Source organism: Protopterus annectens, chromosome 14.part0, assembly GCF_019279795.1.
Source record: "Protopterus annectens isolate FY-2018-M chromosome 14.part0, PAN1.0, whole genome shotgun sequence".
Classification (NCBI taxonomy): domain Eukaryota; kingdom Metazoa; phylum Chordata; order Ceratodontiformes; family Protopteridae; genus Protopterus; species Protopterus annectens.
This window is the reverse complement of record NC_056748.1, coordinates 36,636,177-36,659,167: the sequence shown is the minus strand read 5'-3', so window position 1 is coordinate 36,659,167 and position 22,991 is coordinate 36,636,177. Positions and strand designations below refer to the sequence as shown.

At 42.4% G+C, this 22,991-nt stretch overlaps 1 protein-coding gene across 3 annotated transcripts in view; it reads left to right on the top strand.

Moving 5' to 3' along the window:
- The window catches only part of LOC122788852 (protein FAM227B-like), a 717,156-nt gene that overhangs the window by 103,580 nt on the left and 590,585 nt on the right, over nucleotides 1-22,991 (top strand). The window lies entirely within an intron of this gene.

Genomic DNA, 22,991 nt, shown 5'->3' with positions numbered 1-22,991 from the left:
CCTGGTGTTCTTGTTATTTCCTCTGTTATGTCATAAGAGTGTAAGAATTCACTAACAGCCTGAGGGTGCTGAAGTACGATATGCACGTGATCTTGCCAACTGTATCTAACATCAGACTGTCTGCACTTAACAATAAAGAACATACATATATGTGCACAATAAACACAGAAAACAAGCACCAAGAAGGAGAGCATACACCCACTGCGACTGTGCCCACCCCCATCTTGAAAAACTACTTTTAACAGAATGGAGCTTTTTAGCACTTTTTATTTTCTGGGCATCTTTTCAAATATAATGTACCAGTGCAGAATGTGTTTAAACCATCTAGATCCCAGTAAGAAGAAATAACATCTTCTACGGCTGTTTCAAAATTAAATAGAATTTATTAAGTCTTTGCTAAAATGTGCATGTTTAAATTAGAATTATCAGTCAAACAAAGTAAAAATGTGGCATTGCATCTTGATGCTAAAGTAAGTACTTTCAGTAGGAAGCAGTTATATTTTCAGCCAATTTGGACAACAGGGGAAGATTCAAAGTAAAACAAAAAATACACATCATTTGAAAAACATGCACAGTTATTTTATGATTATAATTACTTATCTTCTTCTTTCTAAAATTATAGACCTGGAAAAATCTGCCTTGGCACTAGACATGATTTGCAAAGCACAGAAGCTAGAGTGGTGAATGAACTAGCAATAAAGAAATGTACTTGTTCATATTTCAACATGTAACTGAATTGATATGCAAGAAAGGCACGCACAATACTGCTTGTTCTCATTGAAATATGACTTTCCACTGACTACCTCAGTAAAAATAAAGTGAGGTTGAATTGCTTTTCTGGGCTGCAGATCCTTGCAAGCAAAACAGGCAAATTTTGCTGCAAACTGCAAAGTCGGAGGGAGTCTGGCTATATGGTGTTGAGGCATAAAGCTCTTGCTATAATCAGATGACCCAGCTTTGTACTAGAGGAAATGAGGGGTGGTAGTGAGCAGCTGATGCCAGTTCACTCATCACTGAGGGAGGGAGGAGGTTCAGCCAACTGCAGTACCAGCATCTAATGGAGATAGAGGAGTATGGCATGTAGCATTATGGATGGGACGCATGCTTAGCTCAGCGTAAATGTAATCAGCTTAATGGGGCATGTATCGAAACATGGGTACACATCAGCTGCTGTGTAAGGAGCTAGTGTTCAAAATCGAAAAAAAAAATTCCTCGTGAAGGAAGATGACACTGTCTCTGTAGCTCACCCCTCACTCTTAGGAAAAATGTATGAACTGTAGAGTTCTTGCCTCCTGATTGAGCAACTTTTCCATTTGGTGGGATGGGGGGCTTGATAGAGCAGGTTGAAAAAATAGATGGGGAGAGCTGAAAGTAGGTACTGATGAAAAAAAGAAAAACTCTTGTACATGACTAGTTTTATACATTGGTATGTTGTCGGATCTGCAGTGGTGGTGCTGCAGTAGCATTGTCACCTCACAGTAAGACGTTGTCCTGTTCAATTCTCAGCTAAAGCGTCTTCTGTGTGGAGACATGCGTGAATGGGTGTACCTTCGTTGAAGGTTGTGTGTCAGGCCTGGCAAGTCGGTACGTAAAAATCTACTGCCAATCATTAGCGGACCGGAGTTCCGCTGTGGCGACCCCTAACCGGGAAAAGCCGAAAGATACAACAACAACAACAACAACATGTTGTTGAAGGTAAATGGGACAGGAGGTAATTCCAAAACTACAGCCCGATTTGCATTACAGTTGCCAGCACTTGGAGATGTGGTCTTCTGCTTCATCCACGTACATATGAAAGCAAAATTATTTTTGATCTAGCAAAATTATACAGTACATACTATATTTTTAAAGAATTGTGTGTTTGTATTCCTTTTTTTCATTCAATTTAACAAGCATGGTGGCTGCTGCATGTACCACCAGTGACCCTGATTGTACTTGAAATCTGATCCGGGTACTACACACTGAAAGGAAACTTGCTGAATCACATGCCATTGAAAACAAGTCCTGAAACCTCGTTACCTGAAAACCAAAATATTACAAATGTATGTTAGGGTTGAGGGCTAGGTTCCAAAACATCAAGGTAGTGTTGTATAGACCCCAAACTGGAAAATAACTGCTTCAAATAACAGATGACACCAGATTTAAAAAAATACATATGCAGTTTGTAGATTAAACAGCACAAGACAGTGTCATAGCATTGTGGAAGAATCCAAGAGAACTGAACAGTGCAAGCTCAGATCATCGGAGATAGGCGTACTAACACAAATACACATTTGTTAGATGCAGCACTTAGTATTAACTCAGGAATAGCATAACATAGTACCTGATGTTATAATTTTCATTCATTCCTCAATGAATAGGCCTCGGATCTGCCTCAGCCACTTATCTGTAGATTCTTGGATCCGACTCTTGAGCTCCTCCCTTTACCCATAATGCCCCTGGCCACTGCAGTACCCTAGATCTCGTTTGCCACGCTAATGATTCGGTGAGGATTGCATTCTCTCAAGCTCAAGCAGTTATTTTTCTGGGTTTGTGAGTACAAAACTTTAAAGTTTAACTGTTTTTTCTTATATATTACCTTCTGTAGCCATCCTGTCTTTTCTGCTAAGTTAATTATCCTTTTTACCATCCTTTGGTATCTCCCTTTTACCATCACTGATATTTTTCTATTTTTCTTTATCTTCTTATAAGGTAATCTTATAGGTTCATAGGTTGGTAATAGGCTATAACCATAACAATTCCCTGGCTATTTCTTCCCACAATATTTACTTCTCTGGACCCCTGTCTATCATTGACATGATCCACGGGGTGAATTTCTTATCTCCCATCCAATCATCAAGGTTCCTTTTGAAGAGGGCCAAGGAGGTGCTCTGCTTGACATGTATGGGCAGTCTATTCCAGAGTAGGGGAGTCTCTGGGTCAGGAACCTATCCCTCCAGCATGATTTGTTCATTGTGATGACAAGGTTTAGATCACTGGAGCATGTGGCTCTGAGGGATCGGGATTTCTTTAAGTGGAGCATGTCCAACAGTTCAGGGTTTGACATGGCCTTGTATGTTAAGCAGAGATCGCCTCTGAGTAGACGATGTGCCACAGAGTATAGCTGGAGTTTTTTTAGACAGTCAGCATATGGCATTTGCTTTAGGCCTGTGATTCTTTTAGTGAGGTATCTCTGTGGCTTTTCCAGCTGTTGCAGATGTCTTGTGAGGTACATACCAAATGAGGCATTATACTCTATAATGGGTCTAATGAGGGATGAGTACAGTGGGACAATGACCTCCTTTTTTCTGGATGAAAAGCCCTTAGTGATGAGGTGTGCCACGCAGAAGGATTTCCTGACTGTTGTGGCGATGTGATTATCGAAAGTGAGATCACTGTCCACCTGTGTCCCTAAGTCTCTCATCACACTTTTGATGTTTCGTGTACTGCCACCTATGTGGCAATTCATGGGTACATGTTTTTTTCCAAAGGGGATAACTATACGTTTCTTGGCATTAAGCTTGAGCCCATGGCTCTGGCACCAGGCATCTGTTTCTGTAAGGCCCTTTTGTAGAATATCCACATCATTTGGGGATTCAATAATGGCTCCCAGTTTGCAGTCATCTGGGAACTTTGTTATCCAGAGTCCCTTAGTGTTGGCCTGTACTTCAGAGAAGTAGATGCCAAACAAGAGTGGTCCCAGGGCTGAATCCTGAGGTACTCCACTTGTCACTTGTCTGGAGATGGATTTGGAGTCGGCTAGTTTTACAGTCTGGGTTCTGTTAGTAAGCCAGTTGTCAACCCATCGAGTGACGTAGGGATTTCTGCCCAGCTTAGTAAGTTTATCTATGATTCCAGAGTGGGGGATGGTGTTGAAGGCCTTGGCAAGGTCCAGATAGGCTGTGTGTACTGCCTTACACTCATCCACAGCTCTGGAGACTGATTAGAAGAAGTCAGTCAGATTCAGAAGACAAGATCGGCCCTTCACAAACCCAAACTGGGTGGGGTCCAGTGTTTGAAGGTTGCCAATGTCTTTGTTTATAAGTTTCATGATAATGTGTTCCATGCCCTTGCAGATCAGGCTCATCAGATTGATGGGACTGTAGTTCTTGGGATCCAAGGTGGATCCTCCCTTGTGGAGTGGGATAACTGTAGCTGTGCGCCACTCAGTGGGCACGAAGCCTGAGGTGAGGCTATGATTAAACATGACAATTAGGTGAGGTGCCAGTTCATTTTGTAGTTCATGTAGTACACAGCCTGGGATGTCATCTGGTCCCATGGATGCTGTATTCTTAGCTTTGGAGAGTGCGGTTTCTACCTGTGTGGCTGTGATTACCGGAATTTGGCAATCTTTTGGTATTGAGATGGGCCCTTTAGAGAGTGAAGCTGGCACTAAATCGATCTGCCAGGATATTGGCAATATCCTTGGGATCAGTATATTTAATGCCATTCTGTTGAAGCTCAGAGCAGATCTGAGCATTGCCATTTAGATTCTTGACATAACTATAGAATGCCTTATGGTTGTCTTTGGAATCTTTGGCAATTTTATTTTCGGAACTAGCTTTTGAGGATTTTATGCGGGATCTCAGCTTCTTACTGAGGCTGGTGAGGGAGTTTTTTGCATCCTGGAATTTTCCTCTTTTCTGCAACAGTTTCTTCCTTCTGTTGTATAGTTTGTTTATAGCACGGGACCACCAGATTGTCTCCCTTTTTTGGAGGAGAGCATCTTGGTTCTATTTGGGGTGGCACAATTCATGCATGAGTGGATGTGCTAGTACAGTGTCTTAGTGTAGGATTCTGCAGTCGAACTTTCAGATCCCGTCTGCATGGGTGTCATGAAGTTTGTCACTTCTGACTTCAGTAGCATGAAGTTGGCTTTGGAGACGTTTTTAAAGAGGTTTCCTTACTGGGAGGTGGGGGTGTGATGTGGATGTCAGGTGTGATTTGCTTATGGTCAGACCTGACCAATGAGGGGGTGACCACTGGTGTGGAGCATCTATTTCCCATGTTGGTAATGACCAGGTCTAGGATATAGGAGCACCTGGTGGAACAATGGATTAGTTGATCCAGGGCACTGGAATTTATGAATTCCAAGAACCGTTGGGAAAAGGAGTTGATACCCAAGTAGTTTTCCCAGTTAATGGCAGGGTAGTTGAAATCACCCAGTATTAGGGTGTTTGGTTGTATCTTAATATTTTCCAGTATGTTTAGAAAGGTGTAGTGAGAACCTTGGGGCATGGTGGGGGATCTGTAACAAGCTACAGTTTGGATTGCAGTCTTACCTAGTGTTAGTTGCACCTGGAGAATTTCAGGTGCATTGTGTTGGGCAACTAGCCTGGAGATGTGAATGTCCTTGGTGAATATGGACACTCCTCCACCTTCGGTCTTGGTTTTATGGCCGAAAAGTATGGTAAGATTTGTAGCCTGGTATTGCAGGGGTACTCTCTAGAGCCTTGAACCAAGTTTCAGTTACTGCACAGATATCGATGTTCTCCATTTTTAAGAGTGCCTTGAAAGAGTGCATTTTGAGGTTTTGACTTCTAGCATTGAGTAGTATTACCTTCAGATTTTGCATGCTTGTATCTGTTATGGTGGTGGTTTTGTCCTTTGAACCTTGCCTAAAAAAGGCACTATAGGGGTGGCAAGAGCTTTAGCCAGTAACCTGAATCCCAGGGGTGACAGGTGCAGACCATCTCTGGCAAAGCATCATGGTTTGTCGATCATGTCTTCCCAGGCAGACAGATACTGGATCCCCTTTGAATGACACCAGAAGCTTAGCCAATTGTTGAAGTCAATCATTTTGTCCTTATACTGTGGTATCATTCTGGGCGAAGGCAGGATGCTACTCAGGGCTAGAGTCATACCTGTCTGGGCCACATGATCCGAGAGCTCTTCCATGTCTCTTTTTATGTAGTCCAGGGAGGTACGTCTCAAGTCATTCACTCCAGCATGGACAATGACAGAGTCATATTTGTACTTGTTGTGGAGTGACTTGAGTGCATGCGTTATGTGGTAGATCCTGGCACCCGACAGGCAGCTGACTGTAATTTTCTCCTTCTTCAGCCTGGTGAGTGGGACATCAGTGTGCCTGACTATAGAGTCACCTATGACTAAAGTGTTAGGTACATTGTCTTGCCTTAGGGGCTGTTGTTGGGTGGCATACTGGTGTTGTGAGCTATGTGTCACTTTGGTTGTGACTGATGTTTGTTTGCGTTTTAGCTTCGGAGGTCCTTGTTGCTTGGGCAGGTTAATGTTATGGGCCTCCGCATATGTGGGTTTAGTGTTGCTATTTGTGGGTGTTGATGGTGTGGGTTTTGAGGGCCTATGAGTTGCTTGAGGTGTAGTGCAGGTGTTAACGTTCTCCTCTTGACTGTCTAGCACAATCTTGGCCAGAGAGAGCTTTGCTTCCAGTTTGGCTAAGTAAGTGCATCTCATTACTATCGTTGGTCTAACTTTCTCTTTCATACTGTCTTTCATTCCTATATAAGAAAAAAATCTCTCATTATTTTTTCTCACTTGACTAGTTTTGGCTTTTAGCATAGTTGATAGTAATGGCTGAAAAGCCTGCTGGATGGGAGTTGAGCAATTTGGATTCAGATCAGAATGCAGCACAACTGACCCGATGTTTGCATTGAGACAGATACTTGAGAAGAAGCTAGAGATGATGAGAGAGTCCAACTGGGCATTCCTAGACTTGGAGAAAGCATATAACAAGGTCCCAAGAAAGCTGATCTGGGGAGTACTGCAGTGATTTGAAGTCCCAGAAACATTGGTAGAATTAGTGCAAGCTATGTACAAGGATCCAATGACTCAAGTACAGACAGTGTTTGGTCTCACAGAGGGGTTCCCAGTAGGTGTGGGTGTACATCAAGGTTCAGCTCTAGGTCCACTGCTGTTCGTACTGGTGATGGACTACATTAACAAACAGGTTGGAGGGGACAGATCAACAAAGCTGCTGTATGCAGACGATGTGAGAGTACAGGCAGACTCTGAGCTAGAGCTTCAGCAAAGGATAGGAGAATGGAATGCAAATCTGAAGGCACATAGGATGGAACTAAGCACAGATAAGACGGTGGTAATGGCAGCAAATTGGGGAAATCAGAAGAAGCTGAGTATAAAGATAGAAGAGAAGATAGTGGAACAGGTAAACATCTTCAAGTATCTGGGAGGAGTAGTTGAGGAGAAGGGTAGACTGAATGAAGAGGTCAAAGCTAGAATCATAGGGGCTGCAGCCAACTGGCGTAGAGTATCAGGTGTAGTCTATGACAGAAGAATGCCAAGAAGCTGAAAAGTAAGGTGTACAAGACAGTCATGCGACCAGTACTACTGTATGGTACAGAAACCTGGGCAGTAAAGGCAGAACAGTTGAAGAAGCTAGAGGTGATGGAAATGAAGTGCCTGAGAAAGGTGATAGAATGCACACTGTGGGACAGATGAAGAAATGAGGACATAAGAGCAGAAGCCAAAGTAGCTCCAATTGCAGAAAAGATCAAAGAGAACAGATTACGGTTTGGGCACATGTATAGAAAAGCAGAAGACAATCTGGTGTTGAAGATTTGGGACAGACAAGAAGAAGGTAAGAGGAGGCAAGGACATCCAGCAAAGAGGTGGCTGGATTGTGTGGAAGAAGATCTGTGACAGTCAGGCATGAGTGTTGAAGAAGGCAGGAGTGTGGCATTGAATCGAGAGAGTTGGCAACAGTTAACATGATACCCCGACCCCATGTAGAAAAATGGGGAAAAGGGGGCTGATGATGATGATGATGATGATTTCCTGTAGGCACAAGATACACACCTCTGATGCTTACAGGGAGTGCATTTATTGTTTAGGCCCTACTCATTTACATACTTCATGTTCAATTTGTGCTGGTTTCAATGCTAGAGGTATCAGTGACCAACACAATAAGTTAGTGCTTAAGGGCCTTATCCCTGCTTCTGCACCTCCTTCTTCTGTTTCAACTTCAGGGGCTCAAACCCCCTCACAGAAATCTAAATCTACAGGGCCCAGGGAGCATAGAAAGTGCTCTCCTGTCAGGTCTCCCAAATCTGCACCAACATCAGAGCTTCCAGCTAAAATATCCAAGCACTTGGATCGGAAAACCATGGATCTGATGCCTTCAACCTCTAAGTCTCCTCAGCCTTTCCTACAGGAGACACCAAGAAAGTCTTCTCAGTCTCCTTCCACTTCTTCTTTGATCAGGTCCTCCTGAAGTCTTTCTGAAGCAGAGTTGGATAGGATGATGAGAAAATTTGTTAGAACACAGGTCCATATGGGATCTTATCAGCTATGTTTCCCATCAGATCCGTGAGCCTTAAGCCTCCCTCACATGCCATAATTTCTACTTCTCCGATCTGACTTACCAATTTGAATCCTGAGATCCAAGATCTCCAATAATTGAAGGGTTGGATCCGGAGATGCCTTCATCTTCAACTCTGACTACTTCCCTGATCCATTCGGCTTGGAATCACCTTGAGAAGGATGTGTTTCGGATCTGAGGCATTGCATTGGATTCAAGGGGGTGACTTTGACTTTGAAGCTTCCCCTCAGAGCCTTGGTGCTGGACAGCTCGGCTCCAACTCCAACCTTGGAGCGGAGGAAGGGGGAGGTGTTGTCTGATCTGAGAATTTTGGCTATGGCTAGATTGACCTCAGCTTCTCCTGGTCCCTCTCCCTTATAGGTGATGGTGAGGGGTTGTCTTTCACCTGAGAGCTGTTTCAATTCAGATCCAATCCCTGTTCCCCCTTCAAATCCTGTTTCTGAGTCTCTTCATTATACTCCATTGGGACAGCCAGGCCATAAGAACCTCCAGGCAGTTACAATTAGGGAATTCCCCCCCACCTCTTTAGATACCTCTCCAGAGCACCCCACTGATGACATTTCCCTGAAGAAGTTATGGAAAAGGAGGCACTTAGATTACCCTGTGGGTGGCCACGGTGGTGCAGTGGTTAGCGTTGCTGCCTCACAGCAAGAGGTTCTCTGGTTCGATTCTCGGCTGGGGTGCCTTCTGTGTGGAGTCTGTATGTCCTCCATGTGGTCGGGTGAGTTTCCTTCTGGTGCTCCGGTTTCCTCCCACATCCCAAAGACATGCTGTAGGTGGATTGGACACTCTAAATTGGCCCTAGGCATGAGTGTGTGCATGTGTGTGCCTTCCACTGCCAGTCATGAGCAGACAGGTGATCTGCTGTGGCCGCCCCTAACCGGGAAAAGCTGAAAGAAGAAGAAGACAAAGAAGAAGGCACTTATTACCCTCAAGAATCTTTAACTGAAGACACTGATTTTGATGAAGGGGAAGGGTCCAAAAGATCTCCACCAGAAGACATTTCCTTCAAGGTGGTTGGTCCTCCAAAACCCCTTCCCAGGAGGAATTGGTATTCCTAGAAGCCTTCAGGTCTGACCCATTTTTGTCTTGGATTACCCCCTTGGTAGATGAGCTTATAAATTTTTTTCTCCCACTGAGCATGGAAGGAGCCAGATATCGTAAAACCGATTCCACCGCATCAATATATGTTTCTTGGAGCACCAAAAGATAGACAGTTTTGGAGTAAAGCAATCCCTGTAACTGCCATAGTTGTTGCTTCAACCACCAAAAAGGATCTGGCTGAACAGAGCTCCTCTGTTCATCCCCCCTAATAGAGAACCTAGGGTGTTAGACAGGTATGGGAAATTAATTTATGCCTCAGCAATCTTTGCCTTATGGTTGCTTAACTATCTGGCACATTTCACTAGATTACAGAGGGACTTAATCAAGTTACTCTCTAATTCTACCTTGGGTCCATGTCAACAGAGGAAAAGAATGCTTTTGCCTCATGACTGACCACCCTACAATCTGTTGCAAATGTGTCCATGAGACTAATCTGTCAAGCAGTTTAGGGTTACTTAAGGACCGCAGGTTCAGGCATAACCATTAGGAGACATGCCTGGATGTGATTGTGTGATTTTGCAGAGCCCTTCAAAGTGTCATTCATCACTGCTCCCTTTGATAGATCCTCTCTGTTTGGGCCCACCATTAAAGAAAAACCTTTCCACAGTGAACAAGGTGTAAAGATCTTGTCTGCCATGTGAATCTGTTTTTCTACCTCCACAGAGACCATTTTCTCGGAATCAATGTGGTGTTAAGCAGATGTAGTTCTGGAAGTCTCAAGGACCTTTCAAGACTCACACAGAGATTTTTCTCCCAGAGGCAGAGAAGAAAATAATAATGGAAGATGCTACCCACGAGACAGAGGGGGTCTGCAAAACCAAAGCTTCTGAGATTCCTTCTTGGATACACCCTTTAAGCTCTCCTGAAGAATTGCCCAACTGCTCTTCTCTGGAAACAGTGGGAGGGGCACGTCTCTTTGCACCCAAAAGCCTAGGGAGCCATCACAAAAGATATGTGGGTGCAAGGAATTGTATCAAGAGAATATTTCATTCTGTTTTTCAAGTTCCTTCAATGAAAAGAAAATGTCTTCCCGATGTTCCACCCAATCAATGGGAGTTAGCAGCTCTAGAGATTCAAAAGCTGCTGGACAGATTTTATTGAAAGTTCTTTTTAGTGCCAAAGAAAACAGGGGACCTGAGCCCTATCCTGGATCTCAGTTATCTGAACCGGTTTGTAAAGAACTCCAAGTTCCAGATGGTCATGGTTCAGTCCATTCTGCCTCTGTTACAGAAGGATGACTCGATGTGCTCTGTAGATCTTCAAGACGCATACTATCACATGATAATGAACAGATGCTCTCAGAGATACCTATACTTTTGGCTGGGAACCAGCCATCATCAGTTCAGAGCTCTGCCCTTCAGTATCACCACTGCTCCCAAGGTATTCACCAAATGCATGGTAGTGGTAGCAGCACATCTCAGACTATATGGATTCAGTGTATATCCTTATTTAGATGACGGGCACCTCACTGCACTAACCAGGCATCTCCTAGTAAAAAACAGGGATTACTTGCTCTGACTCTCTCAATACCTGGGGGATCACAATCAGTCTTTCAAAGTCCTACCTTCAACCAGTTCAAGTCTTGGAGTTTATAGGGGCTTATCTATATACAGTCAGTTGTCTTGTTGTTTTACCATGAAACATAATTCTTACCTTGAGATCGCATGTCAGATAGATCCTTCCCTGCAAAAATGACTCTCAAAGCCCTGGGCTCAATGGTTGCAGTGATTACCTTGATACCTACTGCTTGTCTTCACATGCAAATCTTCCAGTGGACTCTAGCTGTACAGTGGTGTGTTCTTTGACACCCTTTGTAACATCCTATAAAACTGTCTAGAGTCTGCAAGAACTCACTACTGTAGTGGATTCAATCCAATAAAATTTGTCAAAGACATCCCTTTATCCTTCTTCCCTAAATGTCACATTGACAATGGATGCCTCCCAATTTTGTTGGGGGGGGGGACATTTCTTGCGATGGACTGTTCAAGGCACTTGGTCCCCAGAAGAGACCAAATTGCATATAAATGTCTTGGAGATGAGAGCAGTCCTTTTAGCATCTCAGGTCTTTCAGAGCTCTCTTACTCTTAGGAAAATTGCTATCCAAATGGACAATATATGAGTAGTTTAGTAAATCAACGAATAAGGGGGAACTAGATCTTGCCCCCTTTGCTGAGAAGCAATGAGAGTCTGGCAGTGAGCAATCTCCCCCAACCGCTTTCTTGTAGCAACTGTGGAAATCCAATGTTGTAGCCGAAAAGCTCAGCAGAACTATCCTGATGCCTCATGAGTGTTCTTTCAATCAGTCAGTGGCAAATATGATCTTCCACAAATGCAATCTATTTTCCTCCCCCTTCAACAACAAATGCAACAGGTTCTTTGCTCTAATTCCTCCTTATGGACAGTCAACGAGAGATGCTCTAATCTATGCTTGGCCTCCCAGGCTTCTGTATGCTTATCCTCCCCTACCTCTAATCCCCAAAGTTCTACAGAAAGCACTCCGGTTGAAGAGCAAAGTACTCCTCATTGCCCCCTTCTGGCCTCGGCAAGTGTGGATCCCCTTCCCATGGTCTCATCTACTATGTCTCCCTTGGACACTGGAACCCAGTCCAGATCTCCTATCACATCTGTCAGGGATGACTCATCCAGACATTGCAGGCCTCAGACTGACTGCATTGTTTCTCCAGTTCCTATGATGGCTAGACATTCCAGGCATTCCTCTGCTGTTCACCAAATTTTGTTTTCATCCCAGAAACCTTCTGTGAGGAAGATTTATAAGAGTAAATAGAAGATATTTTCTTTTTGGGCACAGCAGAGGGAGTTAGATCCTTTCACCTGCTGTTCTAGATTTTCTTGCTTCAAATTTTCAAAGTGATGCGAGTTTCTCCACCATTAAAGTTCAGCTGGCAGTCATCTCTAACTATCACATCAGAGATAATACTTCCCTGTTAGCTTCATCCAAATTATGTAAAGCGTTCCTTAAAGGTACCTTTTTACTTAGACCCCAGATAAAAGATCCTACTCCTCCTCGGGATCTCACTGTTGTTTTACAGAGTTTAATACGCTCTTCCTTTGAGCCCTCCACTAAGTAAGATCTCAAGTTTCTTTCCTAGAACAGTCTTTCTTATGGCGATAACTTCTGAAAGAGAAGTTTCTGAGCTCTCTCTTCCAAACTACCATGTCTGATTTTCCACAAAGACAGGGTTACTTTGCATACTAATCCTTCTTTTCTGACCAAAATTGCCTCTAAAGCAAACATCAATCAAGTGATCAATTTGCCAGTTTGCTTTCCTAAATTTGACACCAAAGGGGAATACCTGCTTCACCTTTTAGATGTACATAGGCAACTTCATTTCTGTCTTTATGGAACAAAAGAATTTAGAAAATCTAACCAATTGTTTATGTCCTTTTCCAGTAACAAACTGGGAAAACCAGTAACCAAAACTACCCTAGCCAAATGGATTATGTTTATTTTTGAGAGATTTAACCTTGCTAAAGCACCCAAAAGCACACTGCTTTTTGGGCCAGAGCTTCTATACATGAGCAAAATGATGATGATAAAAAAAATTTCCTGTAACTAGTGTAGTCCAGATTCAGATTTGCTGTATCCAGGACTGTATGTAAGCTTCTGACCCCCCCCCCCCAAGTTTTCTGTGTTGGAGGGAAGCCCTCTAGCTTATCAATGGGAGTGGTAAGCACTAGATAACCTATATACCACATAAGGAGTGGTTCTGGCCCAGACATTGTAGTTAATGGCCATTTGGCAGTTTTTCCATCTCTCTCAACTTTCTGATTTAAAAGCCCACATTTGCACTTGTTTCCCCCTTTCCTGTAACTAGTTTAGTCCAGATACAGATTCTTAGTTTTAGCACTTGAATTTGCTTATTTGTGATCAGCACTTGTTCAGAACTTGTAAGCACTAAATAACCTACTAATTACTACAGCACTCAACCTTCCTCATTACCTAGAGGAAAACAGTTTTGCTACTTACTTTCCTCACTTGCTTAGAGAAAAACAGCTCTTGTACTCACTTTCCTCACTTATCTAGAGGAAAATAGTTTTTTTATTCAGGCATGTGCAAGGGTCAGCTCCCAGTGTTCTCTCCTGTCTATCTAATGAATCTGGGCATCTTGGGGCAATGTAGAAATTGCCTCATGTACACAGACAACCCTCTCCTCCTACCACCCAACACTAAAACCTGTGAGAGCTGCACTTATCTAGCCAAACTGGAGGTAAAGCTCTCTCCAGTCAAGACTGAACTTGACAGTCAAGAGGAAAAGGTAAACACTTGCACCACACCACAATCATCACATAGTCTCACTAAATCTACACCACCAAAATCCACACATAGAAACACAAAAACATTTGCAGAGGCTCTCAATAATTATCTGCTCAAGCAACAGAGACCTCCAAAGCAGAAATGCAAGAAACCTCCACCCCCCAACACAACCCAAATGACACATAACCCGCAGACTCAGTGTGCCACTCAGCCACAGCCAATAAGGCAAAACAATGTACCCAACACACTAGTCATAGGTGACTCTATAGTCAGGCACACCGATGTCCCACTCACCAGGCTAAACAAGGAGAAGGTTACTGTCAGCTGCCTGTCAAGTGCCAGGATCCACCACATAACCTATGTACTCAGGTCACTCCACAACAGGTACAAATATGACTCTGTCATTGTCCATGTTGGTGTGAACGACCTGAGACGTACCTCCCTGGACTACATGAAAAGAGACATGGAAGAGCTCTCCGATCTTGTAGCCCAGGGAGGTATGACCCTAGCCCTTAGTAGCATTCTGCCATCACCCAAAATAATGCCGCAGTAGAAGGACAAAATTATTGACTTCAACAACTGGCTAAGCTTCTGGTGCCATTCTAAAGGGATCCAGTATCTGTCTGCCTGGGATGACATGGTTAACAGACCACGATGCTTTGCCAGAGTTGGCCTGCATCTGTCACCCCTGGGATTCCGGATACTGGCTAAGGTTCTTGCCGCCCCTATAGTGCCTTTTTTAGGCAAGGTTCAAATGACAAATTTACCACTGTAACAGGAACAGGCAAGCAAAAACTGAGGGTGATGCTACTCAGTGCTAGAAGTCTAAATCTCAAAATGCACTCACTCGTGGCACTCCTTAAAATGGAGAACATTGATATCTGTGCAGTGACTGAGACCTGGTATAAGGCTCCAGAGAGCACCCCTGCACTACCAGGCTATAACTCATACCACACTTTTCAGCTATGTAACCTAGACTGGAACACCAAAGGTGGAGGTGTGCCCACATTCATTAAGGATATCCACACCTCCAGGCTAGTTGCTCAGCATAATGCAGCCGAGGTTATCCAAGTGCAACTACCTCTGGGCAAAACTGCAATCCAAATTGTAGCTTGCTACAGATCACCCACCATGCCCCAGGATTCCCACTCCTATTTTCTTGATGTACTGGAAAATATTAGGGTTCAACCAAACACCCTAATAATGGATGATTTCAACTACCCCACCATTAACTGGGAATACTACTCATGTACCAACTCCTTCGCTCAACGCTTTCTGGAATTCATAAACTCTAATGCCCTGGATCAACTTATCCACACCCCACCAGGGGCAACAATATCCTAGCTCTAGTCATTACCAACATGAGTGACTGGTGTTCCACACCTGAAGTCAACGCCTCATTGGTCCGATTCGACCATAAGCTAATTACCCTAGATATTCACATCTTGCCCCCACCCCCCATTAAGGAAACCATGGTAAAACATTTCTCCAAAGCCAACTTCATGCTTCTTAAGACAGAAGTGGTGAACTTCATGACACCCATGCAGATGGACAATACAGTTACGACTACTGAATCCTACACAATTGCACTTTATAAGCACTTACATGAGTGCATGGATCGTGCTATCCCAAACAGAACCAAGATGCTATCCTCCAAAAAAAGGAAGCCAGTCTGGTGGTTCCCTGCCATAAACAAACTGTACAACAGAAGGAAGAAACTGTTGCAAAGGAGAGTAAAATCCCATGAGTGGAGGAGCTCCCTGGTCAGCCTCAGTAAGAAGCTGCGATCCCTGATAAAATCCTCCAAAGCTAGTTACGAAAACAAAATCGCCACTGATTCTAAAGACAACCACAAAGCATTCTATAGCTATGTCAAGAATCTCAATGGCAACACTCAGATCTGCTCTGAGTTACAGCACAATTGCACTAAATATACAGACCCAACTGATATTGCCAACATCCTGGCAGATAGGTTCAGTGCTAACTTTACCTCCCTCTCACCCCCTAAAGAGCCCATCTCTATACTGGAAGAATGCAAAGTTCCTATAATCAGGGCTGCACAGGTAAAAACCACACTCTCCAAAGCCAAGAACACAGCATCCATGGGACCAGACAACATCCCAGGCTGCGTTCTACATGAACTACAGAACAAACTGGCACCCCACCTAAGTACCATGTTCAATCATAGCCTCACCTCAGGCTTTGTGCCTGCTGAATGGTGCACAGCAACGGTTATCCCACTCCACAAGGGGGGAGCCACCATGGACCCCAGGAACTACCGCCCCATTAGCCTGATGAGCCTGGTCTGCAAGGCCATGGAACATATCATCATGGAACTTATAAACAAAGACATTGGTAATCTCCAAACTCTGGACCCCACCCAGTTCAAGTTTGTAAAAGGCAGATCATGTCCCCTAAACCTGATAGACTTTTTTGAAGCAGTCACCAAATCCGTAGACAAGGGTAAGGTGGTTCACACAGCCTATCTAGATCTTGCCAAGGCTTTCAACACCATCCCTCACTCTGGAATTATAGATAAACTCACTAAACTAGGTATAAATCCTTATGTCACAAGATGGGTTGCCAACTGACTCACTGACAGAACCCACACTGTGAAAGTAGCAGACTCCAAATCCAACTTCAGACCAGTAACAAGTGGAGTACCACAGGGTTCAGTCCTGGGTCCTCTCCTGTTTGGTATCTACTTCTCTGAAGTACAGGCTAACACAGAAGGTCTTTGGCTAATGAAGTTCGCAGATGACTGCAAACTAGGAGACATAATCGAAACTCCTAACGATGTGGACATCCTGCAAAAGGGCCTCACCGAGACATATGCCTGGTGTCAAAGCCATGGCCTCAAGCTCAATGCCAAAAAGTGCATTGTCATCCCCTTTGGTAAAAACTCTGTACCCATGAACTACAACATAGGCAGTAGTTTACTTAACACCGAGAGTGTGATAAGAGACCTTGGGACACAGGTGGACAGTAGTCTCTTCTTTGATAATCACATCACCACAGTAGTCAGAAAATCCTTCTACATGGCACACCTCATCACAAAAGGTTTCTCATCCAGAAAAAAGAGGTCATTGTTCCCCTCTACTCATCACTCATTAGTCCCATTATAGAGTACAACACCCCTTTTGGTATGTACCTCACAAGACATCTATAACAACTGGAAAGACTGCAGAAATACCTCAAAAAGAGGATTACCGGCCTCAAACAGATGCCCTATGCAGACCGTCTCAAAAAACTCCAGCTTTACTCCGTCACATATCGCCTACTCAGAGGTGATCTCTGCCTAACATACAAAACTATGTCAAACCCAGAGCTGTTGGACATGCTCCACTTACAGAAATCCCAATCCCTCCGAGCTACAAGCTCTAGGGACCTAAACCTTGTCACCACAATAAACAGAACATGCCAGAGGGATAGATTCCTATCCCAGAGATTTCCCATACTCTGGAATAAACTACCTATCTATAAGCTCCTCATTAACACTCTTCAAAAAAAATCTTGATGATTGGATGGGAAATAGGAAATTCACCCCGGGGATCACCTCTGTGGCTCTGCTCAGCAGTGGCACAGGAAAATTATTTTCTTGTGTGGCAAAAGCCAGGGTACCTTTTTGGCTGGGCTTGTATAGGCCCCAGTGCCGATAGCCTAGTACCTACCTATGAACCTATTTGTGCAGCTAAAAATTGGTCTAACCGTTACACTTTTACTGCTCATTACAAGTTGGATCTCATATCCAGAAATAGGGCTGTATTTGGTTCTGCGGTTTTCCAGAACATCCTTCCATGAAGGCCACCCAAGGGTTAGCATAGCTGGGGACTTTGTCCCATTCATTGAGAAATAAATGAAAATGACAACTTCAGATAGAAAAGTTATTAACTCATCATAACTATTCATCTGTGTTGTCCATTTTCATTCTTCCTCAACTTCCCCCTTCTTCCTCCTATCCTTGTCTTTGGGAGTAATCTGATGAAGTTTTTTTGTTAGGGACCACAGTTCCTGTTTGAAACCCTGTTCTGTTACTGTGCTGTCTCTAGGTATTATTATTATTATTATTATTATTGTTATTATTGTTATAATTTATACTCTGATAGTCATATAGTTACAGCAAACTCGATCTGAGGTAATGCAGTGGTCAGGGGCATTGTGGGTATGGAGAGGAGCTCGAGAGTTGGATCCAAGAATCTAGAGATAAGTGGCTGAGTCGGATCCAAGGATCAGATCCGAGACCCATTCATTGAGGAAGAATGAAAATGGACAATACAGATGCATAGTTATGGTGAGTACATAAAATTTTATATTTTTAAGCTAGCACTGCACCTAAAGGATACAAATTTATGTTTCCCAGCAAAAGCAGTTACACTGTCCTGTGCATGTCAGGCAAAATCCTTACCATGCATTGAATAATGGCAGTAGACCAAAAAATGTATCTTTGTATTGTGCCTGTGATCACTATTTGAAATCTGGCCACTGTAATATATATAATGTGATACCAAGACATGGTATCAAAATTAGGGACATTCCATATACATGGTGACTTTCTTTTGAAACCAACATTCTATGTACCATATTCTGAAATGTAGCTGGAATGTTCTCAACATGCATTATAACTAGTAATATGCTGTATGAGGCATACAGCTCGATTCTGTTTACCATCAAATGATCTTAGATATAGAAAGTAAGGGCTCACTACCAGTGATATCTGACTGTGGGTATAAAAGTTTCTGTACTTGTCGAACTATCCCTGTGATTAGTTTGAAATATAGATCTCCACTGTTAAGATGAGGCCCTTAATTCTGAATGTTTCCAGATAGCAATGCAATTCCAGTACATCTACTGGTGTTGTAAATGCAGTGTCTTCTTAAATGAAATGGTAATCCTGGCAGACTATCATAGACTGTTCTCCCATTCATGTTATTTGTTGGGGGTGGAAGAAGTTATATGTTTAGTTTTCCTAGTGCAGCCCTGAAACATATTCTATTCTATATGCTTTTTTCCTCTACACCATCTGACCATCAAGGCTCCCCCTATCAGTCATGCTAATTCATTCCTTTGTCCTGGATATTCCTGAGTGAGGACAATTGCTGACTAGGACAGGCCATCATACAAGTGGCCTCAGCTGTGGTTTTTGCCCTTTATGCCCTCCTGGAAGTGAGGGTATATTTATTAGGCCTAACCACTCCACTGGTTAGGTGGCATATAGCCTGCATCACCACAGGCATCACAGTTCCCTTGCCAATGTGGGTATGCATTCCCAAGCACTCATAATAAGAACTACCACTGAAGCAACTTGGTGGTCGAATGCCCACACTGACCTGTTATAAGTTCATAGGTGTATACGAGGCTAACAGCCTCCAGGGCCTTTATAAGCCTAGCCAGGCAACCCAACCTAGTTGCATCCCCTGGTAAAATGTGGGTCTTAATTGGGGTGTATCCTTGTTAGGAGAGGCATGTTTGGTAAGAGAGGTATATTAGTTAGGAAGTTGCTAAAAGGTTATGTGGGGTGGGGAGTATGTTAGTCAGGGAATGTTTACTGTCGGCCTCTGTCTATAAGAGACATGGGGCACCACCCGGGGATGAATTTATGGTTATCTACCCAATATTAGTTAGGGAATGTTTACTGTCAGCCTCTGTCTGTAAGGGACATGGGCGCCAGCCTATGGATGAATTTGCGATTTCTCATCAAATGGTCAAGGGTACATTTGAACAGGGTTTGGGCAGGGAGCCTATTCCAGAACTATGCTTTATCTACCTATCTATCTATCTGTCTATCTATCTATCTATCTATCTATCTATCTATCTATCTATCTATCTATCTATCTATCTATCTATCTATCTATGCTTGCAGCATCCTCTGAGAGATTGTGGTACTGGATGACCCCAGACCAGTTCCAGTGGACATACCCATTCCTTCCCTGTCATCTACATCAACCAACCATGCCACTAATTGATCTCTGTGCACCTGAGTTACAATCATAGCTTTATTTCTCTATGCCACCAGAACTGGCTATCCTGAAAAAAAAATGGAATTTAGCGAGCCATACAGGATTGTACTCAGTTCATTTGCATGCATAGCGTTCAAACTTTCTTTAAGAATCACTTGTGCTCTAGACAGTTTTACATGCAAAAAGCAGCACCTTGAACCAGGGTGAACTTATCTTGGAATCTGACCCCAAGTCTAAAAGAAGCAGTTTAGTATTCAGCAAAATGTATTTTCAACGAATGGTATTTAGTAAATTACATTTCTCGAGTTGTGTGATGGTGAATTGACTTGTTCTTGTTTTGAACTTAAAACCAAGTTTGAAGTCTCTATTAATGAAGCTAAAACAAAGGCAATAGCAGTAAATTATATACCCACATATGAATTGGTTCAGCAATATCCATATTTATGGGGACATGATAAAATGAAGTAGTCAGGAGTATATGGATTAAAAATGATTCTGGTGTGGCAGCTAAGGATATGTGGGGACAGACTAAACAAAAGATAATACAGTAACTGAGAAAATAGCTTTGTTATATGGATATGGATAGTAAGATACAAGCAGTTTAAATGTTTTAGTCCCATTAATATTATACACAAGTCAGGCATATTTTAATCAAGAGGCAAAGTTATGGATAGCAATTAATAAAGAGCTGAAGGACTTTATCTGGGAGGGGAAGACGGCAACAGTCAAGTGGGATAGGCTGATTCTTCCAGTAGAACAGCGTGGATTGGGATTACCTAATTTGAAGGGGCACTTCAGAGCTACACAGTTAAGGCTCCTATACATAGCACAAACAGGAAACTATAAATAAAAGTGGAAAGGGATGATGATGAAATGGGGAAAGCTCAAGAAACAAGGAGAGACTGAAATTTTGGAGAATAATAATAATCATACAGAATATCATATCTATAAGTAGCAGAAAGTATCCTAAAACTAAGCCAACATGGGAATGGAGAAAGGAGATTCTGCCAATACGGATGACTTCAATTAGGGATATAGACAATAGGGGGCAGAAATTTATTGGAGAAAACTGGCAAAGGAACCAAGGTATTGGGAGCAAATAACTAGAGAGGGAAAGATGACAGAATGGGAAGACACCAAGAATTTATTTGGACTACAGGTTAGAGATTGCCTTCAAGGACTGATATAAGAGTGTAGGCAGAGTGAAAGACATAGGGGGGGTCCTAAATGAAAGACCAGGACTGGTAGAGTTTTTAGTGTAATCTAGAACAGAAGCTGCCATTAAAAAGGAATAATTAGAAAAGCATATAAAATATTGCACGATAACTATAAGAATCAATCAGAGGAGGTTAGAAAGTATTGTAAAGAGAGATTGGATGAGCAATTCTCAAAGAAACAATGGGAAGATATATATGTATGTCTCCCAAATATGCAACAAAATCTAGAAGATTTAGGATTTTTGCTTGGAAATGTTTACATAGATATTTTTATACCCCAAGTAGACTCCAGAGAATTTTTCCTTGGGTAGACAGCAAATGTTGGAGGTGTGACAGGGAAGAAAGAGGTAATTGCGACAATATTTTTTGTGAGGTGAGTTGGTGGACTTTAAGGATTCCCTGCAGGATGCACTGTCAGAGATGCTGGGTGGGCAGATTGGTGTGACAAGGGAGATGATTTTTCTGAGCTATGATACAGAATCGAAATTGCCTAGACATGGTAAGGTCTTGCTATGTCTCATTGTGGTGGCTACCAAAAAGCAATTATTAGAAAATGGAAATCAAAATCTAAACCAACTATATTAGAAGTAGTAAATATAGTAACAGAGATAAAACAACTGGAATTGAGATCTTTTGAAAAGGTTAGGAGCAAACTACATAGGAAAAAATGATAATTGTGGGAGCAATACATAAGGTGAGGAATGAGATTTAAAAGAAGGTAGGACTTAAATGGGCTATGTAATGTTTGACTGAAAATGATTGGGTAGATTATAAGTGATGTATAATGTTTACAGCTGGGAGTCTGCCAGTATGGTTTGTGATTTAAAAAGCTTGCAACTAGGATTGTGTTGGTGTGGTTTGTTTTCATTTATATAAATGTATGATTGCCTATGTCGTAAATGATGGTTTAATAACAACGTTTCTTGTTTAAAAAGGGGGGGTCAGGAATTGAATAATTTATGTAATGTTGCTTAGGTTGTATGATATATGGCAATATATATTATGTTTGTAAATGTGAACTTGTTAATACAGTTTGATTATTTTAGTAAAATGTAAATTTGCCAATGTCACAAGTGATAATTCAGTCTTCTTCTTCTCCTGGTTAGGGTTCGCCACAGCGGATCACCTGTCCACTCATGACTGGCAGTGGAGTTTTACAGTGTCGAGTTGCCAGCCCGGTGCCCAACCTTCCACACACACACACACACACACACACACACACACACACACACACACACACACACACACACACACCTAGGGCCAATTTAGAGTGTCCAATCCACCTACTGCATGTCTTTGGGATGAAACCGGTGCACCCGGAGAAAACCCAAGTGACCACAGGGAGGACATGCAGACTCCGCACAGAAGGCACCCCAGCTGAGGATCGAACCGGAGAACCTCTTGCTGTGAGGTGACAATGTTAACCACTGCACCACCATGGCCGCCCACAAGTGATAATTCAATAAAGGTGTTTAAAAAAGAAAAACTGTTTGAAGTCTGTATAAAGTCTGTATATAGCTAGCAAGGTGTTACTGTTGATTCCCAAGGTGAGTTTAAACATGGGTAGTATGAGATATTTTTCTTATTCTGCATTTGCCCTGTGGAAATTTATTCTTTGGCGGCTTAGTGATTACAGCCCTTTGTTTTCTTATTCTGCAACTGGACTGTTGAACTTTATTATTTGGTAACTTTGTGATCATAGCTGTCTGTCTCAGTTCAAGACTGGCCTCAGCTAATACATATCCCATCTAGCTTTTAACGGCTGTTAGTACCTTTAAATTATATGTATCATCATTTGGCTGGAATCAATATGTAAATTGTACTCCTTTAAGTGTTTTGCTTTTTGTCTTTAATAAGTTATTTAGGTTTGAGCAGCTAAATAAACTTGATTTGATTAAATAAAGTAAGTTTTTACCTAGTGCAGTTACCTTGTTACTGAAATGTAAATAAAAAGCATTTTCTGAAAATAATTTGTCATAGAATAAATTTGGGATACAATAAAGAGAAATAACTATTTAACTTTGTTCACTACAAATGTAATTTATCCTTTATAAATTTTAACAATTTATTTCTGTTTTTGTTAATATTGAGAAAATATTTTACAGTATGCAATTTTAGTAACTTGCTTTGGACATTCAGCC